The sequence below is a fragment of the Amblyomma mixtum genome, chromosome 7, assembly GCF_055824585.1.
Source record: "Amblyomma mixtum isolate Tamu chromosome 7, ASM5582458v1, whole genome shotgun sequence".
NCBI lineage: Eukaryota > Metazoa > Arthropoda > Arachnida > Ixodida > Ixodidae > Amblyomma > Amblyomma mixtum.
The window spans coordinates 123,579,690-123,605,505 of NC_143018.1; the positions used below are offsets into that span (position 1 = coordinate 123,579,690).

A 25,816-nucleotide genomic window follows, 5' to 3' on the forward strand; every position below is an offset into this window, starting at 1 on the left:
TTAGCAGGTATTAATCGCTATCGCTTAATCGTCTTCATATGATTACGGTTATAGATTTCAATCACTGTTTTACATTTTTCTTATATAATCTCCTTAATTAATCGCTTTCACTCTGATTACACCCATTTCCGCCTCTCACGCATTTTTTTTTTAATTTGGGGCCAATGCTGCTTTCCCGCCCACATACTCTATCTTCGTCCAGCGTATTCGACCATCCAACGACTTCTGCTTATAATTAATTAATTAATCGATCTGAATCAAACTTTTTGTTCGATTGAGTATCACTCATCAAACACATTTCAATCCATTTCAAACTATATTTTCGCTCCTTTGCCTATTTTCCCACTATTTTGCCACCCATGGTTGTTTTTCTGTCCACTCACTATATCGACGCTCATGCTATTTCGAGGGTTTTTCAACATTTTTGGCTCTAATTGATTACTAATCATCCTACTGAGATCAAATTTCTTGCACATTATCCTCACATTGTGCTCTATCGGTACAATCATTTGTTTTATCCTATACTTCTTCTGAGAATGACACTACTACTGCTGACACATTTTGGCGACATGACCTCGCTGACATAGCCTAATTCTTTCACAATAAGCCTCTAATTGCCGCTGTCACTACTCAAATCGCGGAGACCTCTGTCTGGTTAGAACAGCAGCGAGCGAATTAAGTGTGTATTCGTTTACCTAAATGTGCGCTACGTCTTTCTTGCTATCATGTAACGCTTATATCTGCTCCTGAAGATGAGGAGGATTGGGAGTTCTATGAGCATAAGTAGCTTTGCATCGCATAATCAAAATGAAGTGTCTGTATTAGTGTCATTTATGACTCGTACATTGCATGGTAGCTCTATTGTTGCAACATGATCGAGGCACAAGATGAGAGCACAATTACACGAGATGAATAGTCCGCGATTAAGCATTTTCATTGCTTTGTGCCACCTTTTAAGTTTCGTATTAATGCTTGTTTTCCCGTATTTTTCAGTGTATAAGCTAACCGCACCCCTCTCCAAACGGCTGTTTTTCTGAAAAAAAAAACAAAACATACATGAGTCGCAGCAGTGTATAAAGACAAACCTGTTCATTCGGTAGAAAACTGCTCAAGGATCATGTTGGGAGAAAGTGCGATGAAAATGTTTGCGGCGGCCACTGCTTCAGCGCGTATCCCTTGATAGGCAGTGCTGACACACATGCATGTGTACCATCCAAAGTCGAGAGTACTTTTCAAAAATGTTTTTTTTTCGATAGCATGGTTAATGCGCACAACGGTATTTACAGAGGGAATTTAGGCAAAACTATCGAAGCCTGCCCCCTCCGGGTCATTAGCAAATATAGCAGCAAAATTCACCACTACACCAACTAATGAGAAGTACTTGAAATTGGTGCCTTTGTCAGCAGTACAGACGCCCTGTCGAATTGAACTGCGGCCATCATTTGATACCTATGTTAAGAACAGCTCTTCCTCTAAGTGTGATAAACTGAACGAGATGGTAGTTTTACTATATTACTAGCAAACACACCACTGGGTAATGATGAGCTTTGCATTTGCGGCATTTCAGTTCAGCAAAAAAACTGCAATATGGTGATTATATATGGCTTACACGGCATATGCCTCAAAATAAAAAATGAGGTTCCGCACTTATCTACACCCAGTGACACACAGGGGCTTGCATGTTATCAATGCAATATAACAGCTGTTGATATCAGCAGTACACAGGATAATGTTCAGCCCTAGTTGACAGTGTTCCGTATTTTTCACCCCTTCATCAGTCTCTGTGATTCAAATCACTTCATGCATTAGACCTGCACTCGAAGGAAGCATGACTCAGTGACCAATACACTCAGGAGGTATATTTTCTTGCAACAATGGTCGTTTGGTCAGACAGCCTTATCACATAGTGAGGTAAGACTATGCTACCCGCACAGGACCAACAGTAGCTAGGGTCTATGCCCTGCAGTGAGCATAACCAGCCGGGGAATGGTGGCAATAATAAACTTCTTTGAACTATACAGTTTTCTTCTCAGATCCTCATGTTCAAGCCTACGTCTCAACTTCAATGATGTGTGCTAATGTTTGTGTCTCTGTATACTTGTACCTACCAATTTTGAGTAAATCACAAACTGGCAACATAATTTCATCACACATTCATGTACACGTGGTACTGTTCAAAGTTATTCACTTCAGTGCTGCCTTAAAATGCAACTTGACATGCCAGATTCAAGTCATTTCATTTCTAGATGCAATGTTTAGCACAAGAACGCCTTCAAAAGTGTGCTATTAATTTAACCTTTCACTTGTGTTCAGTACGTCTTCATTAAAGCACCCTTAATGGAATCAAAAACCTTTAAGATTCCATCAATAACACCTAGGTCTTCTTACCAAAATGCTAAAGTTCACCAAGCACATTGAGCTTGAAAGCGCATATACCTGCAAGGCCAGCAGCCATTTACACCTCCTCGGCACACACTAAAAATGCCAGTGAGGCAAAATTTGATCAGTCATCTTTTGGTTTGTCTTGTGCGGCTCCCCTTGATTGCATTCTTGTTCATAGCACAGTACAGTGCAGTTACAAACTTATTTCGCTCTACTTGTAGCAGGACATTAGTTGATGTGGTTGCTTTAGTTTCTCTAACCCCAAGATTCGTAAAGTGGGTTTCGTGGAATCCCAGGGTTCCTTTTGGGGCTCTCTGAGAACCTTAATCCATATATATTTCTTGACTGTTCTTCATTTAACTTTATTTTCAGACTGATAAATGTTTACTTGTGGCTTATATTATGCAGCTAGCCTAAATAATTGAATGTGACCTTTTTTTTGAAGCGCTGCAAATCTGCAGGCTCTATTTTTTCATGCATTTAAGGCAGGAAGGTATGGAAGTAAAAAAAACTAGTGAAGTTTCACAGCCCTTCTTGAAAGCTGTTGGTGTTCCTCACTGCTAAAATAATTGAAGACTCCTGTATTAACCAATGGCTAGTTTCGGAGGTTTTTGTTACCCAAATGTAATTTTTAGTATTGCGTATATGAAAATTGGAAAATATCCTTGAACAACCTACTTTCTCGAACAAAAAACTGCAAAATATATGTAATCAAATGAAAAGTACTATATAAACTGAAGTGTTGCATGACCTACATGTCTGTCATTACAATGGTTTAGGTGTCTTTTTCTGGACACCTTAAACACTACTGCCAATGGCGTTGCTGACCTTTTCCTGACTGAAAACTTCTGGCCAAAGTTAATTTACACGACTACCATAACTCTAACAACACTTGTCATTTTTTGCCACATCAGTATGTATGGTACAAGAGACAAGATGTGTGACCTCTGAACACTTTAAGCATGAAAAAAATACTGAAAAAAACACACTCGGGCACGTAACTGCACTTCCATTGCAGCAAAAAAGCAGTCAAAACAGAAGCTTAAAGTATCATTTTGTGAGTAGTCGATGGTTTGATAGCCCACTCTCCGGTCAGGAATTATGGTTGATGAAGTTCACTGGTCAATGATCATGGTCAAAAACAAATGACGATTCGGGAGCGCTACAGCTCTTCCCAACCATGAAGAAGAGAGAGACATTCCTTTTTGACCACCGTCAGTGACCACTGAACTTCACCTACCTTTTGTGTGCAGTATGCTTTGTGCAGCCTATTTTACATTGCCCAAACTGGCACTGATGTTTGAGTATTAGCCTTATTTGGCGAGTGCTTTAATGTCATCATAAATGATAAGCACCTCCCTTTTTTGAGATCATTATGTAGTTCTTATGACCGTGTAACTTTCCTGTATTTGAAGAAGCCACAGTATTATTTTACACCATTTTTCTCACTGTTTAAGAATAAGTTGCAGTGCATCATATAGCCTCACTTTGGTTATGAAAGCGGCCAACGCAAGAATAACCAATGCCATTTGATTTCTGTTTTCTAGCATATAAAAAGCGCTATTTTCAGTGAAAGTAAACAGGAAAACTTAAATTTTTGTGATTTCTGGGGTTCAACGTCCCGAAGTGACACTATACTCCATTTCATATATGAGGTGCAACGCTGTGAAAGGTACGGAATTAGTCCACATGAAAAAATAGAGCCATGTTACCACACGCTTCTGAGCCTGAGGGGTTTAAGACACGAGAAAGTGACAGCATTCCGTCAGCAATAAGAGTGCACTTAATCAGGCTCATGACAATTTGTCATATATCATGCCTGAAGGCAAAGCATTTATTACTTTTCGCTCCCCACAAGGAACACAACACTTTTCAATTCCGGATGTAGAGGGTGCAAACAAAAGCTCTAGCTTTGGCAGCGTTGCACAAGATGTATGAAACGGAGTATAGAGGTGCGAGGTCTATCAATTTACATTCTCCTATTACATAATTCTTTGGAATCATGCTAATTGCGCATCACTTCAAGTAGTTATGCTGCACACCTAATATTCACATCAATTCATTTCAATGCAGCTTCGTGTGCTCAATACTATAATGTCTGCATTCTGTTTTAGACTGTCTGTTTTAGACTGTCAAATAGTAAACAACTTTGATGGGAACGGGAGGGTCTTTGGAGGCGCAGCTGCGGCCCTGGCAGCATCATTTGGGTGGCCCTGAAAAGGGCCGTTATCTACAAAGCTGACGCTTTCCACAGGTGAGGTTGTAGGAGATGATGCGCTCAACACCAATGGCTGCAGTGTTGTGCAGCTGAACACAAGGCTGGAGGTCCATTCTCAGCTTGTTTCAATGGAAGCAGAATACATGGAGATATATCAGGTTGCTCCCTCTTCATACAGGCACGTATTTCTTCATGCTGAAATAGCAATCTGATCTGTCACAGTGGCTCAGGTGGCCAAGGACATGAGTTCAATCCTGGCTGCTTTTTGATGGTGGTGAAAAGCAAGGCGGCCATCTACTGTGCGATGTCAGTGCACATTAAAGATCCCCAGGAGGTCGAAATTTCTGAAGCCTTGCAGCGACGTCCCTCTTAGCCCGAGTTGCTTTCCAATGTTAAACCAAACCAACAGCACTCAGATTTCACTCACAGTGGAGTAGAGAAAAAATAACGTGCCCTCGCTTGTAATTACGCTTCAGGCATCAAACTCGGTCTTTCATATTTGAGAGAGGCCACATCTTAGCTTCTTCCCCAAGACCACTGTAACGCCTTATATTGAGCCTTGAGCTCTCGATCGGTGTCTTAAAGAAATCTCTGCCATTTGGCAAGATGCCAGCCTTGACACTTTCTTTGCACACAGCAACAAAGACAACAGCAGAGTTGTCTACTAAAAATCAGTCTCCCACTTTCACGTGTTGCTCAACTCTTGCACTGATCATTGTACACTGCCTTGCTTCCGACATCCTGCGGCTAAGCTGTGCTAGTGGCTTGTTGGTAGTGCGGAGCATTTTTTTTACCTTTCCCAAATAGCTTGCGAAGGGAAATGCGCTGAATTGATCAACAGGGCCATGGTCTAGGCACTGCTCCGCCAGGTGCTCCAAGCTGTGAACGTTGTACACGACCTGTTTTGCGCCATACAACATGCCAAACTACTGAACAAAATACCTGAGCAGGTCCCGGGCAAAACTGTTCCAAGCTACATGGTGCTCAGGGGAGGCAAGTATCCTCAAAGCCACGTGGAGCTGAAGAAAATGCTTGTACTGTTCTTCAGTCAGGAGAGACTCGAGAACTACAGGCCCCAGATAGAGTAAAAACGTCCTGAACTCGGTTGCTTTCCAACGGTGCAGTTCCTCAGTTCCTCTGGGTTTTCGCTGGAAACAACTGGGAAAAACTGTGGCCGCTTCTTGCAGCCTGTTGTTGAGCTGGCTCCGTTCCTGTCTGCTAAGTCGAGCAGCATGGCCCGGGGAGACCCAATTTCGCAGTAGCCGCCGCATTACTCCCAGGCAGACCAGGTGCATGTATTCGGTGGGAAAGCATGCCACCATGTCAATATCTAAGTTAGTGAATGGTGAAACACCGGTGTGGTGCTGCCGATCTTCCTGGGAGCGAAATGATTGATCACTTCGTTGAGGTGCGTGGAGGTCTGGGAATGTGAGTCTGTTCTCCCCATAGCGGCCCTTTTGGCTCCATCTTTCACAAGCATGATAGCCTGCATGCCCAGTTATTGCCTTCACGAAACTTCTTACCGGGGCATCGCAGATCACAGCAGTCAGTGTGACAGCAACGCAATTTCCTTTCAATACCAAACCGTTACTGCTGAGGCTGTGTACTTCTTTTAAAAAGGGGGAAAGAAATTTCTGGAGGCACGGTGGCTTCCCTGTGCCGCAGTACACGCTCACCATAAATGGTGCCGAATTTTTGAGGTTCGTAACTCGGCAAAGTATTGGCCACAAACCAGGTTGACTACTCTTGTGCAAAGGCAGGCCATCAATGTTGGCTTGCAGCCTAATGTTCTCGGGCGCAGGCCCTTGCCCGACTGCTTGCTGAATGCTTTCAGCAAGGCCGAAATGAGCAAATGTGCCGTTGTGCTCAAGTAGCGCTTTTCGCTGTGTCCGCATTACTGTCCTCGCGTCTTTTGGTAGCTCCTCAATCCCACGACGACGACAGAAGTCAAGCATATCATTGAGGCAAGCATGCGTCATGTTGTGCTTGCTAGCTATGAGAGCTAACTCCTCAGTCGCCGAGAGACTGTGAGTAAAATGCTCACGAGGCTCACCCACGTTCTGAGCCACTGTGGATGACACATTCTCATCATCTGATTCTTCTGAGCTTTTGGCATTACTTGAATGGTCTGAAACTGCGTCATGACTCGAATGATCTGAGGCTGCAGCATCACTTGACCTGCTGCCTGTGCACGATTAGCTGCTCCCTGGTGACGCACGATCAGACTCGTGCACAAACGGTAACGGCGGGTCAGCAGGTGGCGATGGAACTACTCACCCGCTTCCACTGGAGCACGCGTCTTCAGCGCACACTTCGCTTCTGCGTCGCGTGGTTGCTTCAGACGGTAGCAAGAGTTGGGGGGGGGGGGGGGGGGTGCGTACGTCGACTGATGTTTCGGTGTGCGATCTTTTCCTGCCCCCTTGATCCAAGCTTGAAGACGTAGATGCGACCGGCCGTTGTGAAATACCGAGATCTTGCGAGATCTCACGGTATTCTTTTTCAACGATACGGTACTTGCGTTGCTTTGCATTCATGGCGAAATGCAGAAGCTTTGCGGTGAAAGGCGAGGACCGCAACAGCCGCACAAAGGGACAGCAGACAGGCAGTACGACCAACACCTCCACACCACAAAAGAAAAACAACGGCGAGCACTCGCGGCATGACTCGCGGGCAGGGTTGCCGTTGGGAACATTTTAAAAGGAGCCAAAACTTGAGCTGAAAGTAGTCAAAAGTAGCCATGCCATTCCATCTTAGCGCCAAATATGTAGCCAAATCAAATAGAAGCGTTATTAGGAATATGACTGTTGTCAAAGAACAGTAACTTTTAGCATTTCAGATCACGCAAGAAACAGAATAAAGAGCACAAAATTTTAGCCTTTTCCTTGTTCTTCAAGGCACAGGTAGGTTGCAAATAGATGAATTATTAAATGATGTGCGAGTAGATATTTGCACGCTCTAGCCAACAACCCAGTAGGACAGCTATATTAGCCTTCAAGCCTTAGATCGATCTTGATTCGACCGTAAGGCAGTGGAGCTTCATTTTGTTGCACACTTTTTTTATCAAGTTATCACAGAAGAAAACGCGCTCAGCATCAGAGTTGGAAATTCGAAGTGGGGAAATTTTGTGACTTATTGCGCAGGTGTGGAAAAGGCCATTCGCTGCGTCTTTGTACGCTCCGGCCACTGCGTGCCATAAACTCAAACATAATGGGTGATAAAATTCACGCTTAATGTTTGCAATTACCGCATTTCTGACTCCAACTCAATGGAGTACCATATATTAAAAATGCAGCGGCAGCTTCGTATGCCTTCACGACTCTCCGCGCTTTCTTTGTCATCATCAGGATTAATGGCATGCAGCCTCCCAAGTGCAGGGCATTTGAAAGCCGCTACAGGAGTCGTATGTCCATTTGCCTCAAGAACTGGAAGCATCACGGATCCTTGGCCGAGTGAAATGTTTTTGAAGATGTCACCTTCAGCGTCGCGCCGCATGCAAAGCGACGTCGTTAGCCTAGCCGTGCGTAGGGGTGCCTCGATGCGAACAGACCCTGCCGGCATGCCTGCCGGCGAGGATGCTGCGAGTTAAGCAGCCAACAAACGCGCCAAAATAAAAGTTCAAAGTAGCCAGGAAGTCACCAGGGAGCCAACCTGAAATATTCATTGCCAGAAGGTTTCAAAAGTAGCCAATTTGGCACAATGTAGCCACCAACGGCAACCCTGCTCGCGGGCGTGCACTCGGAACCTCGGTGCCGGTGCCGGTGGCCTGGATACAACCATGTTTGGAAAATAAAAATATCACAAAAAAGCGGCAACATTGTCCAGAAAAAAAAAGGTTCTGTAGTTGCGAGCAGTACACAAATTTTTCCCCGCAGGGAGGCGTCTGCAGCATGCAGACGTTGGTAAGTGGCGACACCATGGGGTTAACCCGAGCATCCGCAGGGACATCCCCGCCGGGGGATGATGGTGAACAATGCGTCACCACGGACCCGAGCATCCGCGCTTAGCCGTGCGTGGCATCGCCGTGTCCGGGGAAAAGGGGATCCTGGTGGTTGAGCCGATGCCGAGCTTTTGGACCCCTAAGGCCCCTCGGCGGAGGCAACACACCACTTTGGCCCCAGCTTCCTGTAGACGGCACCTCCGGCCTGACCCGACCGGGGGAAATCGGCAGTCGCCTTTTCCTGTCCTCCCCTCTATCTTTCACTTTCCTATATCTTTCGTACAACTCTCCTGTCTGCTCCTCTTTTCTTCGTTTTTTCCTCTTTTTCCTGGCATACAGGGACTAGACATAAAATTTTGCTGGGTTCCCAGCCACATTGGAATCGCTGGCAATGAGAAAGCAGACGAATGTGCTGGAAAAGCTCGAAACAAAGAAATAAAGAAAGTGTACATTCCCTACAAAGATGGTATGAAGTTGGTGCAGTGCAAATTAAGAAATAAATGGCAGTCGCAATGGAATATCGAAAGAAATAATAAGCTACATTTAGTAAAACCCATCCTAGACGAATGGAAATCATGCTCACACCAAAAACGATTCATCGAAGTTTTTTTATGCCGTCTCCGTATAGGACACACACATCTCACACACAACTTCCTGCCAACAAAGAAAGACAAACCTGTTTGCGAGCAATGCGGACATGAACTTACCGTAAACCACATACTACTATCATGCACAAAACTTGAATCATTAAGGAAAAAATATTTTGCCATATTTTACAAAGAACATATCCCATTTCATCCAGCGTTGATTTTAGCTGAACATGCACCCGTTAGTATACTTGATGTTTTTAGCTTTTTAAGGGAAGCCGGTGTTCTTCAAAACCTGTAATGTTCTGACCCTGTGCTTCTTTACTTAGAACGATACACCTCAGCCACTTTCTCAGTCCTGAGAAGGAGGCTGAGGTTTTTATCTGAGTAGTTGGGGGCCTCGAGATCCTTGGCAAGCCAAGGATGTCCACGGAGGTTAACCAACTTAAAAAGCTTCTGCAGACAGCCATTTCTAAAAAGTTTGTATTTAATCAGCCAGGTAATAAAAATAACTTTTAGGCCCTTTACACCACCGTTTTTATCAACTTTGTTTTCACACTCTGCTCAAGCCAATTTTTCCATACCTTGTTTTTGGCGCATGATAGCCTTAGCTGCTTATGCGCCAATAAACACAACACAACACAACACTCTTTTTCCTGGCGGCGAGGGTTAACCGTGTGTGACCAACTACCCTGAGTTGAGTCATATTAGGTTATAGTTAAGGTGTACAGCTGTCGTGGGCAGGACTTGCTCGCAAGTTCCTGTCCCGTCCCCTTGTGGGGCTCCATGGTGGGTGGTTGGCACCATGACCGAAAAACTAGAATTTTTATGGCTCCCCCTTTTTCCAAACCAGATCGCTCTCTCAAGAGAGGGCGGAACGAAGCAGAACAGTTCTTTCAAAAAAGAAAAGTCAGTTTTCCTAAGTACCATGTGATCCATAGTGAAGTACAAGATAAGCAAGCTAGAATCCTGTCCCCCTTCCTAGTGTGAAAATGTTTGACAGAAGCCTTGGGCATTGGCTACAAGGTGTCTAAAATGGCCAGCGGGGACTTACTGCTCGAACTGCGTGACAACGTCCAACACTCAAAACTCGTAAACATTGTATCTGTTGGGGATATTCCTGTCTCCGTGACGTCACACCGATCTCTGAACACCGTCCGATGTGTTATATCCGAAAATGACTTTGTCCACATCACTGAAAAAGAGATGCTCGAAGGTCTGAGTGACCAAGACGTGATAGATGTTCACAGAATCAAGATCCGGAAGGATAATAAGGAAATAGACACAAAACACATGATCCTGACGTTCAACACCAGCACACTGCCCGACACAGTCGAAGTAGGATATCTAAAAGTTAACATAAGACCATACATTCCCAACCCTCGCCGATGTTTCAACTGCCAAAGGTTCGGTCACGGCTCACAAAGTTGCCGCGGCCGGAAAACGTGCTCGAAATGCGCCTCGAAGGATCATTCTGATCAATGTGACGCAGTCCCGCATTGCGCAAACTGTGAAGGTGACCATGCAGCGTACTCCAGGGCGTGTCCGTCCTGGAAAAAAGAAAAGAAGATAATCAGCATAAAGACAAGGGAAAACATTTCATTTAAAGAAGCGAGAAGGCGTTTTGCACTCACGAACTCATTCTCCTTCCCAACAAAACAAAACTTCGCCGATGTGGTGCGTGGGCGGGGCGCACCACACCAGGCTTCGGCACCCGTCCCGGTCACACGCAGTGAGCCTGTGGCGGTGCCATCCGCGCCCCAAGGCGGAGCAGCTAACGCTGCTCCGCCAACTGCAAGTCAGGCTGCGCAGACCCCCGGGTCGGCGGGCCTCAAGACCTCTTCCCACAGGTCGAGGTCAAACTCGAACGCGAACGTGCCGCCTGCACGGTCGTCCAGCGCCTCCGCAGAGGTGATGGACACGGCCCCGGGCAGCCCCGCGCCGTCCACGTCGGACGGTCGACGGAGCTCTCTGGATCGATCAAAAAAAGACAGGCCCCGAGTCACGGGGCCAACAACAACTTGATATACCTTTCCACCCTATAGAAACACAAAATTAAGATGGCTTTCATAATACAATGGAACTGTAGAGGACTTTTACACAATTACAGTGACATAAAAGACATACTAGGAGCACACGCTCCTGTCTCCTTATGTCTACAAGAAACAAATTTAGGTCCCCAAAAAAATAACTTTCTTAAGAATTACACTGTTTTCCGCCGCGATCGGGAACAGGCGAGCCGACTATCGGGAGGCGTAGCCATTATAGTGAAAAGCGGCGTCCCTGCTCAAGAGATCAGACTGAAAACAAAACTTGAGGCAGTTGCAGTCAGCATTGTCAGCTACAAAACAATTACAATCTGCTCTGTACATATTCCTCCACATCTAACACTAACAGTCCACGATCTACAAGGCCTCATTGATGAACTTCCAGAACCATATCTAGTAGTCGGGGATTTTAACGCTCACTCGCCTTTTTGGGGAAGTGAGCGCTGTGACTCTAGGGGTCAAATAATCGAAGATTTTATCCTCACAAATAATGTATGTCTTTTCAATACAGAAAAAGCCACATACTGCTCCCCTACCACAGGGAATATGACCTTTTTAGATTTATCGTTTAGTTCACCTTCTGTTTTTAACGATTTTAACTGGGACGTCGTTGACAACCCATATGGCAGCGATCACCTCCCTGTACTAATCACTTTAACATCCACACCGGAAATAATCCCCACAAGGCCACGGCGCTGGAAGCTTCACCTCGCCGACTGGTCACTTTTTAGAGCAAAGGCAATTTTAGGAGATATAGTTTTAGGAAATCTTACCGTTGACCAGATAAACGAAAAGTTCACTAATTGTATCATAACTGCCGCACTCACAGCTATTCCTCAGACGTCAGGAGTGGCGCGATAAAACCATAAAGTATGGTGGACAAAGGACTGTAAGGAAGCCAAAAAACAACAAAACAGAGCTTGGGGTAAATTCCGCAGGTATCCGACGCATGAAAATCTCGTTAATTTTAAGAAGGCAAGAGCCAAAGCTCGGTACGTCCGTCGGTGTGCCGAGAAAGCATCATGGCAGAGTTATGTTTCATCCATTAACAGTCAGATGACATCTAAAAAAATGTGGGAGCAGGTTCGCAAATTAAATGGAAACTTTTCACCCTTCACAATTCCTTTTTTAACAACACCCGGAACACAAACAAGCATAGAGGAAGAGGCAGACATATTGGGGGAACATTTCACTGCAGTTTCAAGTTCATCACACTACACGCAGTCCTTTTTAAAATACAAACATACAGCTGAAAAACAGAGGCTCCCAACTACTGGAGGTGCAAATGAAAAATACAATAGTCTAATTACCCGCCAAGAAATCAACAGAGTACTTTCTGCCGGAAAAAAAACTGCTCCAGGACCCGACCATATACATCATGAAATGCTTGCACATCTTTCTGAGCCTGCCATAGAAGCACTTTTAAGATTCTTCAACACAGTTTGGATGTCAGGGAAAAAACCTGTAGCCTGGAAGAAAGCTATTATTGTACCATTTCTTAAACCTAGTAAACCCGCAACCTCTCCTAGCAGTTATAGACCCGTAGCCTTAACCAGTTGCCTCGCCAAATCCTTCGAAAGTGTCCTAAATATAAGACTAACCTTTGTTCTTCAATCCTGTGAACTGCTTGATATCCATCAGTGTGGATTTAAAAAAGGATGCTCCACTACAGATCACCTAGTCCGTCTAGAAAATACAGTCAGAGAAGCTTTTATACACAAACAACACTGTCTTAGCGTCTTTTTTGATATAGAAAAAGCATATGATACAACCTGGAGGTTCGGGATCCTCCAGGACTTAGCTGAACTTGGCATCCGTGGCAGAATGGTGAACTCCATTAAAGACTTTTTGTCTAACCGCTCATTTAATGTCCGCCTAGGCTCGACCCTTTCGAGGGACTTCATTCGGGAAAATGGAGTTCCTCAAGGGTGCATTTTAAGCACAACTCTCTTCGTTGTAAAAATGAATTGTATTAGAAAAATAATCCCAAGGTCCATTATGTATTCCATGTATGTTGATGATCTTCAGATAGCGTGCACATCTTCCAATATATCCACATGCGAACGACAAGTACAGCTTACAATCAACAAAATGGAAACATGGGCAGACAAGAATGGTTTCCAGTTCTCACCACAGAAAACAGTGGCCTTACTTTTTTCACTCAAACGAGGCTTGCACACAAATCCAACATTGCACCTAAACCAAACCGAGCTGCTTTTAAAAAAGGAACACAAATTTCTAGGCATCACTTTCGACAAAAAACTCACTTTCCTGCCTCACATAAACGCACTAAAGAAGAAAGCGTCGCTATCACTGAACATACTGAAAGTCCTTTCACGCAAACACTGGGGTTCTGATCGGGTATGTCTTCTACACATTTATCGCTCTGTAGTACGTTCCATTCTAGATTATGGCTGCATAGTGTATGGATCAGCAAGGCCATCGTACTTGAAGCGACTGGACCCTGTGCACAATTTGGGATTGCGTCTTTCAACTGGTGCATACAGGACGTCACCCATAAAAAGCCTGTATGTAGAAACCAATGAACCACCACTTGCAGACAGAACAACGCTCACATGCGCATACATTTTAAAGATCCGTTCCCAGCCTAAACACATATGTTACCCACTCGCTACAAAGTGCCCATCCCGAACACTATTTACCAACAGACCCCACGCAATCAGGTCACTTCTTCTCCGCTTTGAAGAGAAATGCCAAGAACTAGACATAATGAACACATTACCTAATATTGCCCGCAAACGTGATCCACTCCCGCCTTGGTACTGCGTACCATCTGTGTGCGACTTCACATTAACACAATTTCGGAAGAAACATACACCGCATGAACAGATATTACAAGAGTATTTAACAGTAAACGTAAAGTACGGAGTATACGAAGCATTTTATACCGATGGATCAAAATCGGCGCACTACGTGGGAAGTGCTGTGGTTCAGACTAATTGGGAAAAAGTAGTACGCCTGCCTGAGTGCGCATCCATTTTCACCGCCGAGTGTTACGCAGTCTCGGTGGCTGTAGAAAAAATAATAAATGAGAACATTCAAAACAGTATCATTTACACTGATTCTCTGAGCATACTAACCTCACTTCACCATAGAAATGCAGTGACACCACTAATCGGGGATATCATACATAACATAACAAGCGCCACAATACAGGGACAACACATAACATTTTGCTGGGTTCCCAGTCACATTGGAATCACTCGCAATGAGAAGGCAGATGAATGTGCTGCGAAAGCTCGGAACAAAGAAATAAAGAAAGTGTACATTCCCTACAAAGATGGTATGAAGTTGGTGCAGTGCAAATTAAAAAATAAATGGCAGTCGCAATGGAATATCGAAAGAAATAATAAGCTACATTTAGTAAAACCCATTCTAGACGAATGGAAATCATGCTCACACCAAAAACGATTCATCGAAGTTATTTTATGCCGTCTCCGTATTGGACACACACATCTCACCCACAACTTCCTGCTAACAAACAAAGACAAACCTGTTTGCGAGCAATGCGGACATGAACTTACCGTAAACCAGATACTACTATCATGCACAAAACTTGAACCATTAAGGAAAAAATATTTTGCTACATTTTACAAAGAACATATCCCATTTCATCCAGCGTTGATTTTAGCTGAACATGCACCCGTTAGTATACTTGATGTTTTTAGCTTTTTAAGGGAAGCCGGCGTTCTTCAAAACCTGTAATGTTCTGACCCTGTGCTTCCCTACTTAAAACAATACACCTCAGCCACTTTCTCAGTCCTGAGAAGGAGGCTGAGGTTTTTACCTGAGTAGTTGGGGACCTCGAGATCCTTGGCCAGCCAAGGATGTCCACGGAGGTTAACCAACTTTTAAAAGCTTCTGCAAACAGCCATTTCTAAAAAGCTTGTATTTAATCAGCCAGGAAAAAAAAGATAACTTTTAGGCCCTTTACACCACCGTTTTTATCAACTTTATTTTCACATTCTGCTCAAGCCAATCTTTCCATACCTTGTTCTTGGCGCATGAAAGCCTTAGCTGCTTACGCGCCAATAAACCCAACACAACACACAACACAGTACACAAATTTTATTAAATTACAAGACTGCAAATACTGCGTTTAATTATTTCGTTTATTTTGTAACACCGAATAGTTTGTAACTTCGCCTACTTGAATACTATCATACTGAGTAAATACATTAATGATTGCTTTCATAACTGCAAGGGAGTCCACGGAAAGTCATCGCCCGTTCGGCGCGACACGGGCAAGGTGTCGCGAAATTAAGCAGTCACAGTCACTTTCTTGGTGGACACCCGAACCACGCATGATACGATTTTATGTACGCAACCCGTCATTATAGGCCGCCAGTTCCTCGATTATTTCCGACACATGGTGCCGTATACTGCTACTACTACAAACGAGGCAAAAGATTGGTTTGGTTTGTGGGGTTTAACATCCCGAAGCGACTAAGGCTATGAGAGACGCCGTAGTGAAGGGCTCCGGAAATTTCGACCACCTGGGGTTCTTTAACGTGCACTGACACCGCACAGTACACGGGCCTCTATAATTTCGCTTCCAAAGAAATTCACCCGCCGCGGCCGGGATTGAACCGCGTCTTTCGGGTCAGCAGCCGAGCATCATAACCACTGAGCCACCGCGGCGGCTTCGAGGCAAGAGAGGCAGAGGTAAAATTGGATTCATTCAATGGAAAAGATCCCCGCAGGGAGGCGTCTGCAGCATGCAGACGTTGGTGAGTGGCGACACCACGGGGTTAACCCGAGCATCCGCAGGGACATCCCCGCAGGGGGATGATGGTGAACAATGCGTCACCACGGACCCGAGAATCCGCGCTTAGCCGTGCGTGGCATCGCCGCGTCCGGGGAAAAGGGGATCCTGGTGGTTGAGGCGATGCCGAGCGTTTGGACCCTTAAGGCCCCTCGGCGGTGGCAACACACCACTTTGGCCCCAGCTTCCTGTAGACGGCACCTCCGGCCTGACCCGACCGGGGGAAATCGGCAGTCGCCTTTTCCTATCCTCCCCTCTATCTTTCACTTTCCTATTTTCCTTTCCGGTTATGGTGCTCGGCTGCTGATCCAAAAGACGCGGGTTCGATCCCGGCCGCGGCGGCTAGAATTTCTTTGGAGGAGAAATTCTATAGGCCCGTGTACTGTGCGATGTCAGTGCACGTTAAAGAACCCCAGGTGGTCGAAATTTCCGGAGCCCTCCACTACGGCGTCTCTCATAGCCTTAGTCGCTTTGGGACGTTAAACCCCATAAACCAAACCAAACCTATTTCCTTTCTTACAACTCTCCTGTCTCCTCCTCTTTTCTTCGTTTTTTCCCTCTTTTTCCTGGCGGCGAGGGTTAACCGTGTGTGGCCAACTACCCTGAGTTGAGTCATATTAGGTTATAGTTAAGGTGTACAGCTGGCGTGGGCAGGACTTGCCTTCAAGTTCCTGTCGCGTCCCCTTGTTGGACTCCATGGTGGGTGGCGGCCACCATGACCGAAAAACCAAATTTTTTTATGGCTCCCCCCCTTTCAAAACTAGATCGCTCTCTCAAAAGAGCGCGGAAAGAAGCATCAGACTTTTTTTCGAAAAAGAAACCTATATTCACAAAGTTTCATGTGATACATAGCAACAGTGACCAAAAGCAAGATCGAATAATATCCCCATTTCTTGTAACCAAATGTTTAACAGATACCTTAGGGCCTGGCTACAAGGTATCCAAAATGTCCAGCGGCGACCTACTCCTCGAACTCCGTGAGAGCATCCAATGCTCGAAACTCTCAAACATTGCTTCCATAGGGGACATCTCTGTCTCCGTGACTCCCCACCGATCTCTTAACACAGTTAAAGGCGTTATCTTAGAAGCTGACTTCATCCATCTAACAGAAACCGAAATGCTTGAAGGACTTTCTGATCAAAATGTAATTGACGTGCACAGAATCAAAATCCGCAAAGACAACAAAGAAAAAGACACCAAACACATGGTCCTCACGTTTAACACCAGCAGTGTGCCCGAAACAATCGATGTTGGATACCTGAAAATCACCGTCAAACACTACATACCCAATCCCCGCCGCTGTTTTAACTTTCAGAAGTTTGGCCACGGCTCACAGAGTTGCCGCGGCCGCAAAACCTGCGCGAAATGCGCTTCGAAGGACCACCCTTCTAAGGAATATGACGCAGCCCTACGCTGCGCGAATTGTGAAGGATATCACGCTGCATACTCCAGGGCGTGTCCGTCCTGGAAAAAGGAAAAAGAAATCATCACCATTAAGACAAAAGAAAACATTTCGTTCAAAGAAGCGAGGAGGCGTTTTGCGCTTACCAATTCATTCTCCTTCACAGCAAAACCAAACTTCGCTGATGTGGTGCGCGGGGGCGTAGCACCACACAGCGCTCCGGCACCTGCCGCGGCCACTTCCACCGCGCCTGTGGCAGTGCCATCCACGCCCCAGGCTGAGACAGCGAAAGCTGCTCTGCCAACTACAAGCCAGGGAGTGCCGGCCCACAAGTCAGCATCCCGCAGGACTTCCCCCCGTCGGGGGAGGCCTGACACCCACACACCCGCGGCTTCTTCGCGGTCGTCCAGCACCTCTTCCGAGGTGATGGACCAAACTCCCAGCCCGCCTGCTCTGCAGCGAGCGGCGGAACAGCTCTCTTGAGCGAAAAAAAGGCACGGCTACCATAACGGCCCCAGAACATAAGTAAACCTCTCGTTGCTCCTGCCCCAAAACATAAACATGGCTTTTCTAGTTCAGTGGAACTGTAGACGAATATTGAGAAATTACGATGACATAAAAAACATTTTAGTGTCAATGTCACCCGTAGCTAGCCTTATGTCTCCAGGAAACCAATCTAGGTCCACAACATATGAACATCCTGAAGCATTATAAAACTTTTAGACGCGATCGTGAGCAGGCAAATAGACTCTCTGGAGGCGTCGCGATTATCGTACAAAGCGGCATTCCTGCTCAAGAAATAAAACTCAGAACAAAACTTGAAGCCGTTGCGGTCAGTGTCGTCAGCCATAAAACAATTTCTCTCTGTTCTGTATATATTCCTCCACATTCTACATTAACAGTCCACGATTTACAAGAACTTATCAATGAACTTCCACAACCGTATCTAGTAGTTGGGGACTTTAACGCTCACTCCACTTTTTGGGGAAGCTAGCACTGCGACTCTAGGGGTCAAGCAATCGAAGATTTTATCCTCACGAACAATGTATGTCTTTTAAATACAGGAAAAGCCACCTACTGCTCCCCTGCCTCGGGGAAAATGACCTTTTTAGATTTGTGTTTTAGCTCACCTTCTGTTTTTAATGATTTTAAATGGGATGTCATTGACAACCCATATGGCAGTGACCACCTCCCTATACTAATCACTTTAACTTCCTCACCAGAAATAATCCCAACAAAACCACGGCGCTGGAAACTTCACCTCGCCGACTGGTCACTTTTTAAAGCAAAGGCAACTTTAGACGATATAGTTTTAGAAAATCTCACCATCGACGATGATAAACGAAGAGTTCACTAATTGTATCATAACTGCCGCACTCACAGCTATTCCTCAGTCGTCAGGAGTGGCGCGACAAAACCATAAAGTATGGTGGACAAAGGACTGTAAGGAAGCCAAAAAACAACAAAACAGAGCTTGGGGTAAATTCCGCAGGTATCCGACACATGAAAATCTCGTTAATTTTAAGAAGGCATGAGCCAAAGCTCGGTACGTCCGTCGGTGTGCCGAGAAAGCATCATGGCAGAGTTATGTTTCATCCATTAACAGTCAGATGACATCTAAAAAAATGTGGGAGAAGGTTCGCAAATTAAATGGAAACTTTTCACCCTTCACAATTCCTTTTTTAACAACACCTGGCACACAAACAAGCATAGGGGAACAGGGAGACATACTGGGAGAACTTTTCGCTACAGTTTCAAGTTCATCACACTATACACAGTCATTTTTAAAACACAAAAACACAGCCGAAAGACAAAGACTTCCAACTAGTGGACGTGCAAACCAAGAATATAACAGTGTGATTACCCTCCAAGAAATAAATACAGTACTGTCTGCTGGTAAAAAAACTGCTCCAGGACCCAACCAAATCCACTACGAAATGCTGGCACATCTATCTCAACCTGCCGTAGAGGCACTTTTAAGGTTCTTCGACATAGTTTGGATATCAGGCAAAATACCGGAGGCCTGGAAAAAAGCTATTATTGTACCGTTTCTTAAACCTAGTAAACCCCCAACCTCTCCTAGCAGTTATAGACCCATAACCCTGACCAGTTTCCTCGCCAAAGCCTTCGGAAGTGTCCTAAATATAAGTCTAACCTTTGTTCTTCAATCCTGTGAACTGCTTGATATCCATCAGTGTGGATTTAAAAAGGGATGCTGCACCACAGATCACTTAGCCCGCCTCGAAAATACTGTGAGAGAAGCTTTTATACACAAACAACACTGTCTTAGCGTCTTTTTTGATTGAGAAAAAGCATATGATACAACCTGGAGGTTCGGGATTCTCCAGGACTTAGCTGAGCTCGGCATCCGTGGCAGAATGCTCAGCTCTATTAAAGACTTTTTATCTAACCGCTCATTTAATGTCCGTCTAGGCTCGACCCTTTCGAGGGATTTTATTGAGGAAAATGGAGTGCCTCAAGGGTGTATTTTAAGCACAACTCTTTTTATTGTAAAAATGAACTCTCTTAACAAAATAATACCAAGGTCTGTTATGCATTCACTTTATGTAGACGACCTCCAGATAGCTTACACATCCTCCATCATATCAACATGTGAAAGACAAATACAGCTAACAATAAATAAACTGACAACATAGGCAGACAGAAATGGTTTCCGATTTTCGCCACAGAAAACAGTGGCCATTCTGTTTTTACTCAAACGAGGCTTACAGGCAGACCCTACCCTACACCTTAACGAAATAGATTTACCAGTAGAAAATAAACATAAATTTCTAGGCATAACATTTGACAAAAACTCACTTTCCTGCCTCATATTAACACATTAAAAAAGAAAACTTCCCGATCACTGAACATACTCAAAGTCCTTTCACATAAACACTGGGGTTCTGACAGGACAGGGCTTCTAAAAATTTATCGCTCTGTGGTACGATCCTCATTAGACTATGGTAGTATAGTATATGGTTCAGCAAGGCCATCGTACTTGAAACGACTGGACCCAGTGCACAATTTAGGTTTACGTCTTGCAACTGGCGCTTACAGGACGTCACCCATTAATAGCCTCTACGTTGAAACAAATGAACCATCTCTTACAGATAGAAGAAGCATACTTACATGCTCATACGTCCTAAAAATCCGTTCCCTACCAAAACATATCTGTAATGAAATAGTTACAAAGTGTCCATCCAGAACACTTTTTAATAATAAACCACAAATTACAGAACCACTCCTCTTGCGTTTTGAAGAGATGTGCGAGAGTCTCGGTGTACTGAACACATTACCTAACATTGCGCTCAGACGAGAGCCACTACCTCCATGGTACAACTTCCCTGCAATATGCGATTTCACTCTCACACAGTTTCACAAAAAGCAAACCCCGCAACAACATATAGTACAAGAATTTCTTGCACTGGAGGAAAAATACAATGGTTTTGCGGATTTTTATACGGACGGTTCAAAAACAGCCACCTACGTAGGAAGTGCGGTAGTACGAGGGCATGAGAATGAAATAATCAGACTTCCACAGTGTGCATCAATTTTCACAGCCGAATGTTACGCTGTATGCTTGGCCGTACAAAAAATAGTAAATGAAAACCTCAGAAACAGTATTATTTACACGGACTCCCTTAGTTTACTTACAGCTCTCCACTCTAGAAATGCAATTACTCCCATGCTCGGTGACATAATACACAACATAACAAAAGCCATAGCTCAAGGAAAAAACATAAAACTTTGCTGGGTGCCGAGTCACGTCGGAATTAAAGGCAACGAGAGAGCAGACCTCTTCGCTGCGCAGCCTCGTAGCAAACAAATAAAGAAAGTAGACATTCCCTTTAAAGATTGCATGAACTCGGTACATTGTGAAATAAGGAAAAAATGGCAGTCCGCTTGGGACAATGAATCAAACAACAAACTACACTTTGTAAAACCAGTTTTAGGCGAATGGAAATCTTGCACCCACCAAGAACGCTTCAAAGAAGTCATTATTTGTCGTCTTCGTATAGGACACACGCATCTGACACACAATTTCCTACTGTCAAAAAAAGAGCATTTTTTTTGCGAAGAATGCGGAGTTGAAGTTACAATTAAGCATATTTTATTCACTTGTATGAAATTGGAAAAAATAAGGAAAAAGTACTTTGCTCAATTTTATAACGAATACATCCCTTTTCATCCCGCACTGCTTTTAGGAGATGATTCAATTGTTGATATATCATGTGTTTCCAGCTTTCTTAAAGAAACTGGATTTTTTAAGTGTCTCTACATTTTTACCCACAGGTCTGTTTTAATTCTATTACACCTCAGCCACTTTCTCACGCCTGAGAAGAAGGCTGAGGTTTTTAATTTTGGTTGGTTGGAAGTCTCAGTGTCCTTGTCCAGCCAAGGATAGCTACTGAGGTTTCCCAGCCCTGTTTAAAGCTTTTACTAGTAGCCATTTTTAAAATTTGTGTACATGTTCAAAAGGTAATATTAATGTCTGAAGGCCTTTACACCAAGGATGACTTTTTACATATCTCTAATATTCAAAAATAAACTTTTACAATACCTTGTGTGTGGTGCATGATGGCCTCAGTTGCCTATGTGCCATAAAACCCAACACAACACAACACACTCAATGGAAAAGAAGCCTAGTGCAGAACTATATCGACACTGGAAAACACAGATCAGGAACGAATTGTTCTATGATAAATCAAGAGGCAGTGCCCTACTCTTTGAACATTTAGGTCAGGGTGTCTCAGAACGCGCAGCTACAAAAGCAATTTAACAACGATGACACATGTGCTGTGTGTGGTAGATCTGTAGAAACAATTGAACACCTTGAAATGTGATTGTATCCATCCGAATGTCGATGCGGGCACAGTCAACATTCCTGAGGCCCTAGGGTTCAGAGATAACAATAGTCATGTAAATAAATCTGCGGTGGAAGTTACCAAAAACCGATTATTATCCCCAGTAGCACAAACGGGGCTCGGAATTGCGGGCCCTCGCGGGCCCCACACGGGAAGCCCATGGGGGCCCGCTGTGGGTTATGTGCGGGTTTTGCAACTCGGCATCGCGCGGGACCCACAGGGGCAGCCCAGTGGGCTTGCTACATAGGACCAGCAGTGGACCCCTATGGTCTGCATGCATAAAAACGATACAGGGGGCTTTCCTCGGTCCTTTGTGGGACCCATAGGGAAGGTAATGGGCTTCTTAGAGGGGACCTCCAGGGGGGCTTAGGCGGCAGTGCAGCGGGGACCCACACGGGCTAGCCCAAGTCCGGCCCACATGGGCAAGCCCAAGTCCGGCCCACGTGGGCTAGCCCAAGTTCGGCCCACAGGCAAACACACATAGACCAAGAAAGAGACAGGACACACATCAGCGCTGAATTCAGCGCTGGTGTGTGTGTCCTCTCTCTTTCATGGACTTGGTGTGTTCGCGTTGTTGAACCATCATTATGAATATAGACTAAATAGCCCAAGTTCGGCCCACAGGCAAACAAACATAGACCAAGAAAGAGACAGGACACACATCAGCGCTGAATTCAGCGCTGGTGTGTGTGTCCTCTCTCTTTCATGGACTTGGTGTGTTCGCGTTGTTGAACCATCATTATGAATATAGACTAATTAGCCCAATCTGGACTTCATCCACAGGCAAAACAGTGCACTTTTGCTTCTCAACCGGTTTTCCTTGGGTGATGGCTCCCCCGCCCAATTGCTTCTCCTTGTTAGAGACACCTCGGTGCGCGCTATATTTTTCCCATTGAACAAGAAACGCGAGCTGTGATGCATTACGGGAAAGGTCTAGTATTGGACAGTCGCAGGTATTAAGCGACAGCGTAAGGAGCTCGTTGAGGTGAAATCCCGGCTCCGGCCGTCGGAAAAAACCCAAAATTCCTGTAAATAGAAAAAGAAAATAGCCCCACTGCGCCAGGTGGGCAAGTAACGCGTATGCCACGAAGGTTTTTGTTTGTTCTTTATTCCCGTAGGCCACGAAGGGTAATTGCTTCAGGCATTGCTTCAGGCAACACACACGTACACGAAGGGAAGCGCTTCTAAATGTCGTGTGTGTTTGTGTGTTCCTTCATCAGGGTGAACGCACTATCCCGGCAAATCTTGTTGGCGCATTGCTTCAGAGAGGGTTTGTTTCTCACGGCACATCGTACATTTATGTACGTGTATAGATATTATGATCATGATCGCAATGAGAGTCGTCACGTGGTTACGGCGCTCGGCTGCTGACTCGAAATACGCGGGTTCGATCCTGGCTGCGGCGGTCGAATTTCCATGGAGGCGAAATTCTAGAGGCCCGTGTACTGTGCGCGATGTCAGTGCACTCTAAAGAACCCCAGGTGGTCGAAATTTCCGCAGCCGTTCTCTGCGGCGCCCCCCGTGACCAACCAGTTGCCACGTGCGATGCAGTTGAGTGCTTTTCATCGCCAATTTTTGCTTTTGTGAGGCTAATCGCTTGGTTCAGGCAGGCATGTCAGACGTCATAGAGTCGCAGCCTGCATGCCTTGTTATGCTTGATTGACAAATGCTTCCATGGCAGTGTTGACATTGTTGCGTTGCGAGTCTCCGTGCGATGAGAGAAATGTGACAAGAACAGGATGAATGAACACAATTCTTCTGTACTGCCAGAAGTAATGCTGCTCCTGCCAGTGATCGGTTACAGAAAAAAAATTGAGAGTACTTTTTTTTATGTGTGTCCCTTCCCGCTACTGAGAGCCTTGTATTACATAGTCTAAGATCAGTGTGACTCTACGTATAGTCCCCGCAGGGAGGCGTCTGCAGCATGCAGACGTTGGTGAGTGGCGACACCACGGGGTTAACCCGAGCATCCGCAGGGACATCCCCGCAGGGGAATGATGGTGAACAATGCGTCACCACGGACCCGAGCATCCGCGCTTAGCCGTGCGTGGCATCGCCGTGTCCGGGGAAAAGGGGATCCTGGTGGTTGAGCCGATGCCGAGCGTTTGGACCCTTAAGGCCCCTCGGCGGAGGCAACACACCACTTTGGCCCCAGCTTCCTTTAGACGGCACCTCCGGCCTGACTCGACCGGGGGAAATCGGCACTCGCCTTTTCCTGTCCGCCGCTCTATCTTTCACTTTCCTATTTCCTTTCTTACAACTTTCCTGTACCCTCCTCTCTTCTTCGTTTTTTCCTCTTTTTCCTGGCGGCGAGGGTTAACCGTTTGTGACCAACTACCCTGAGTTGAGTCATATTAGGTTATAGTTAAGGTGTACAGCTGGCGTAGGCAGGACTTGCTTTCAAGTTCCTGTCGCGTCCCCTTGTTGGACTCCATGGTGGGTGGCTGGCACCATGACCGAAAAACTAAATTTTTTTATGGCTCCCCCCCTTTCCAAACCAGATCGCTCTCTTAAAAGAGGGCGGAACGAGGCAACAGACTTTTTTTCGATAAAGAAGCCGACATTCACAAAGTTTCATGTGATACACAGCAACAGTGACGAAAAGCAAGCCCGAATAATATCCCCATTTCTTTAACCAAATGTTTAACAGATACCTTAGGGCCTGGCTACAAGGTGTCAAAAATCGCCAGTGGCGACCTAGTCCTCGAACTGCGTGAGAGCATCCAATGCTCGAAACTCTCAAACATTGCTTCTATAGGGGACATCTCTGTCTCCGTGACTCCCCACCGATCTCTTACACAGTTAAAGGCGTTATCTCAGAGGCTGAGTTCATCCATCTAACAGAAACCGAAATGATTGAAGGACTTTCTGATCAAAATGTAATTGACGTGCACAGAATCAATATCCGCAAGGACAACAAAGAAATAGACACCAAACACATGGTCCTCACGTTTAACACCAGCAGTTTGCCCGAAACGATCGATGTTGGATACCTGAAAATCAGCGTGAGACACTACATACCGAATCCGCGCCGCTGTTTCAACTGTCCGAAGTTTGGTCATGGCTCACAGAGTTGCCGCTGCCGTAAAACTTGTGCGAAATGTGCTTCGAAGGACCACCCTTCTGAGGAATGTGACGCAGCCCTACGTTGCGCGAACTGTGAGGGAGACCACGCTGCATACTCCAGGGCGTGTCCGTCCTGGAAAAAGGAGAAAGAAATTATTGTGTAGCGCCCGGCGACGCTATAAAGCGCCGGCGCTGAGATCGGCGTTACAGCGCGCGCTAGAGGAAAATAAAGACGGACAGCGCGTGCTCGTGCCGCACGCCCGGCACGGGCAGTCCGGAACTAGAAGCCTGCCACGCTGGTCGTCTCTCTCTGGTGCTCCGCTGCGACCCCGCAAATCCTCAACAGTGGTGACCTGGCGAACCGTGCCTTCTATCGCAGCGGCGTTCCAGCATGGCGTACTGGCAGCACCCAAGTTTCGACCCGCCGCTCCCGGCGTTCCGGCCTGCAGGCGTCGGCGGGTGGTTCGCCCAACTGGAGGCTGCGATGTACCTGAACGGCATCACCATCCAGCCGTTCAAACA

At 45.6% G+C, this 25,816-nt stretch overlaps 1 pseudogene; it reads right to left on the reverse strand.

Moving 5' to 3' along the window:
- Positions 1–4,847: 4,847 nt before the first annotated feature.
- The window catches only part of LOC149337386 (uncharacterized), a 34,923-nt pseudogene continuing 13,954 nt past the window's right edge, over positions 4,848–25,816 (reverse strand).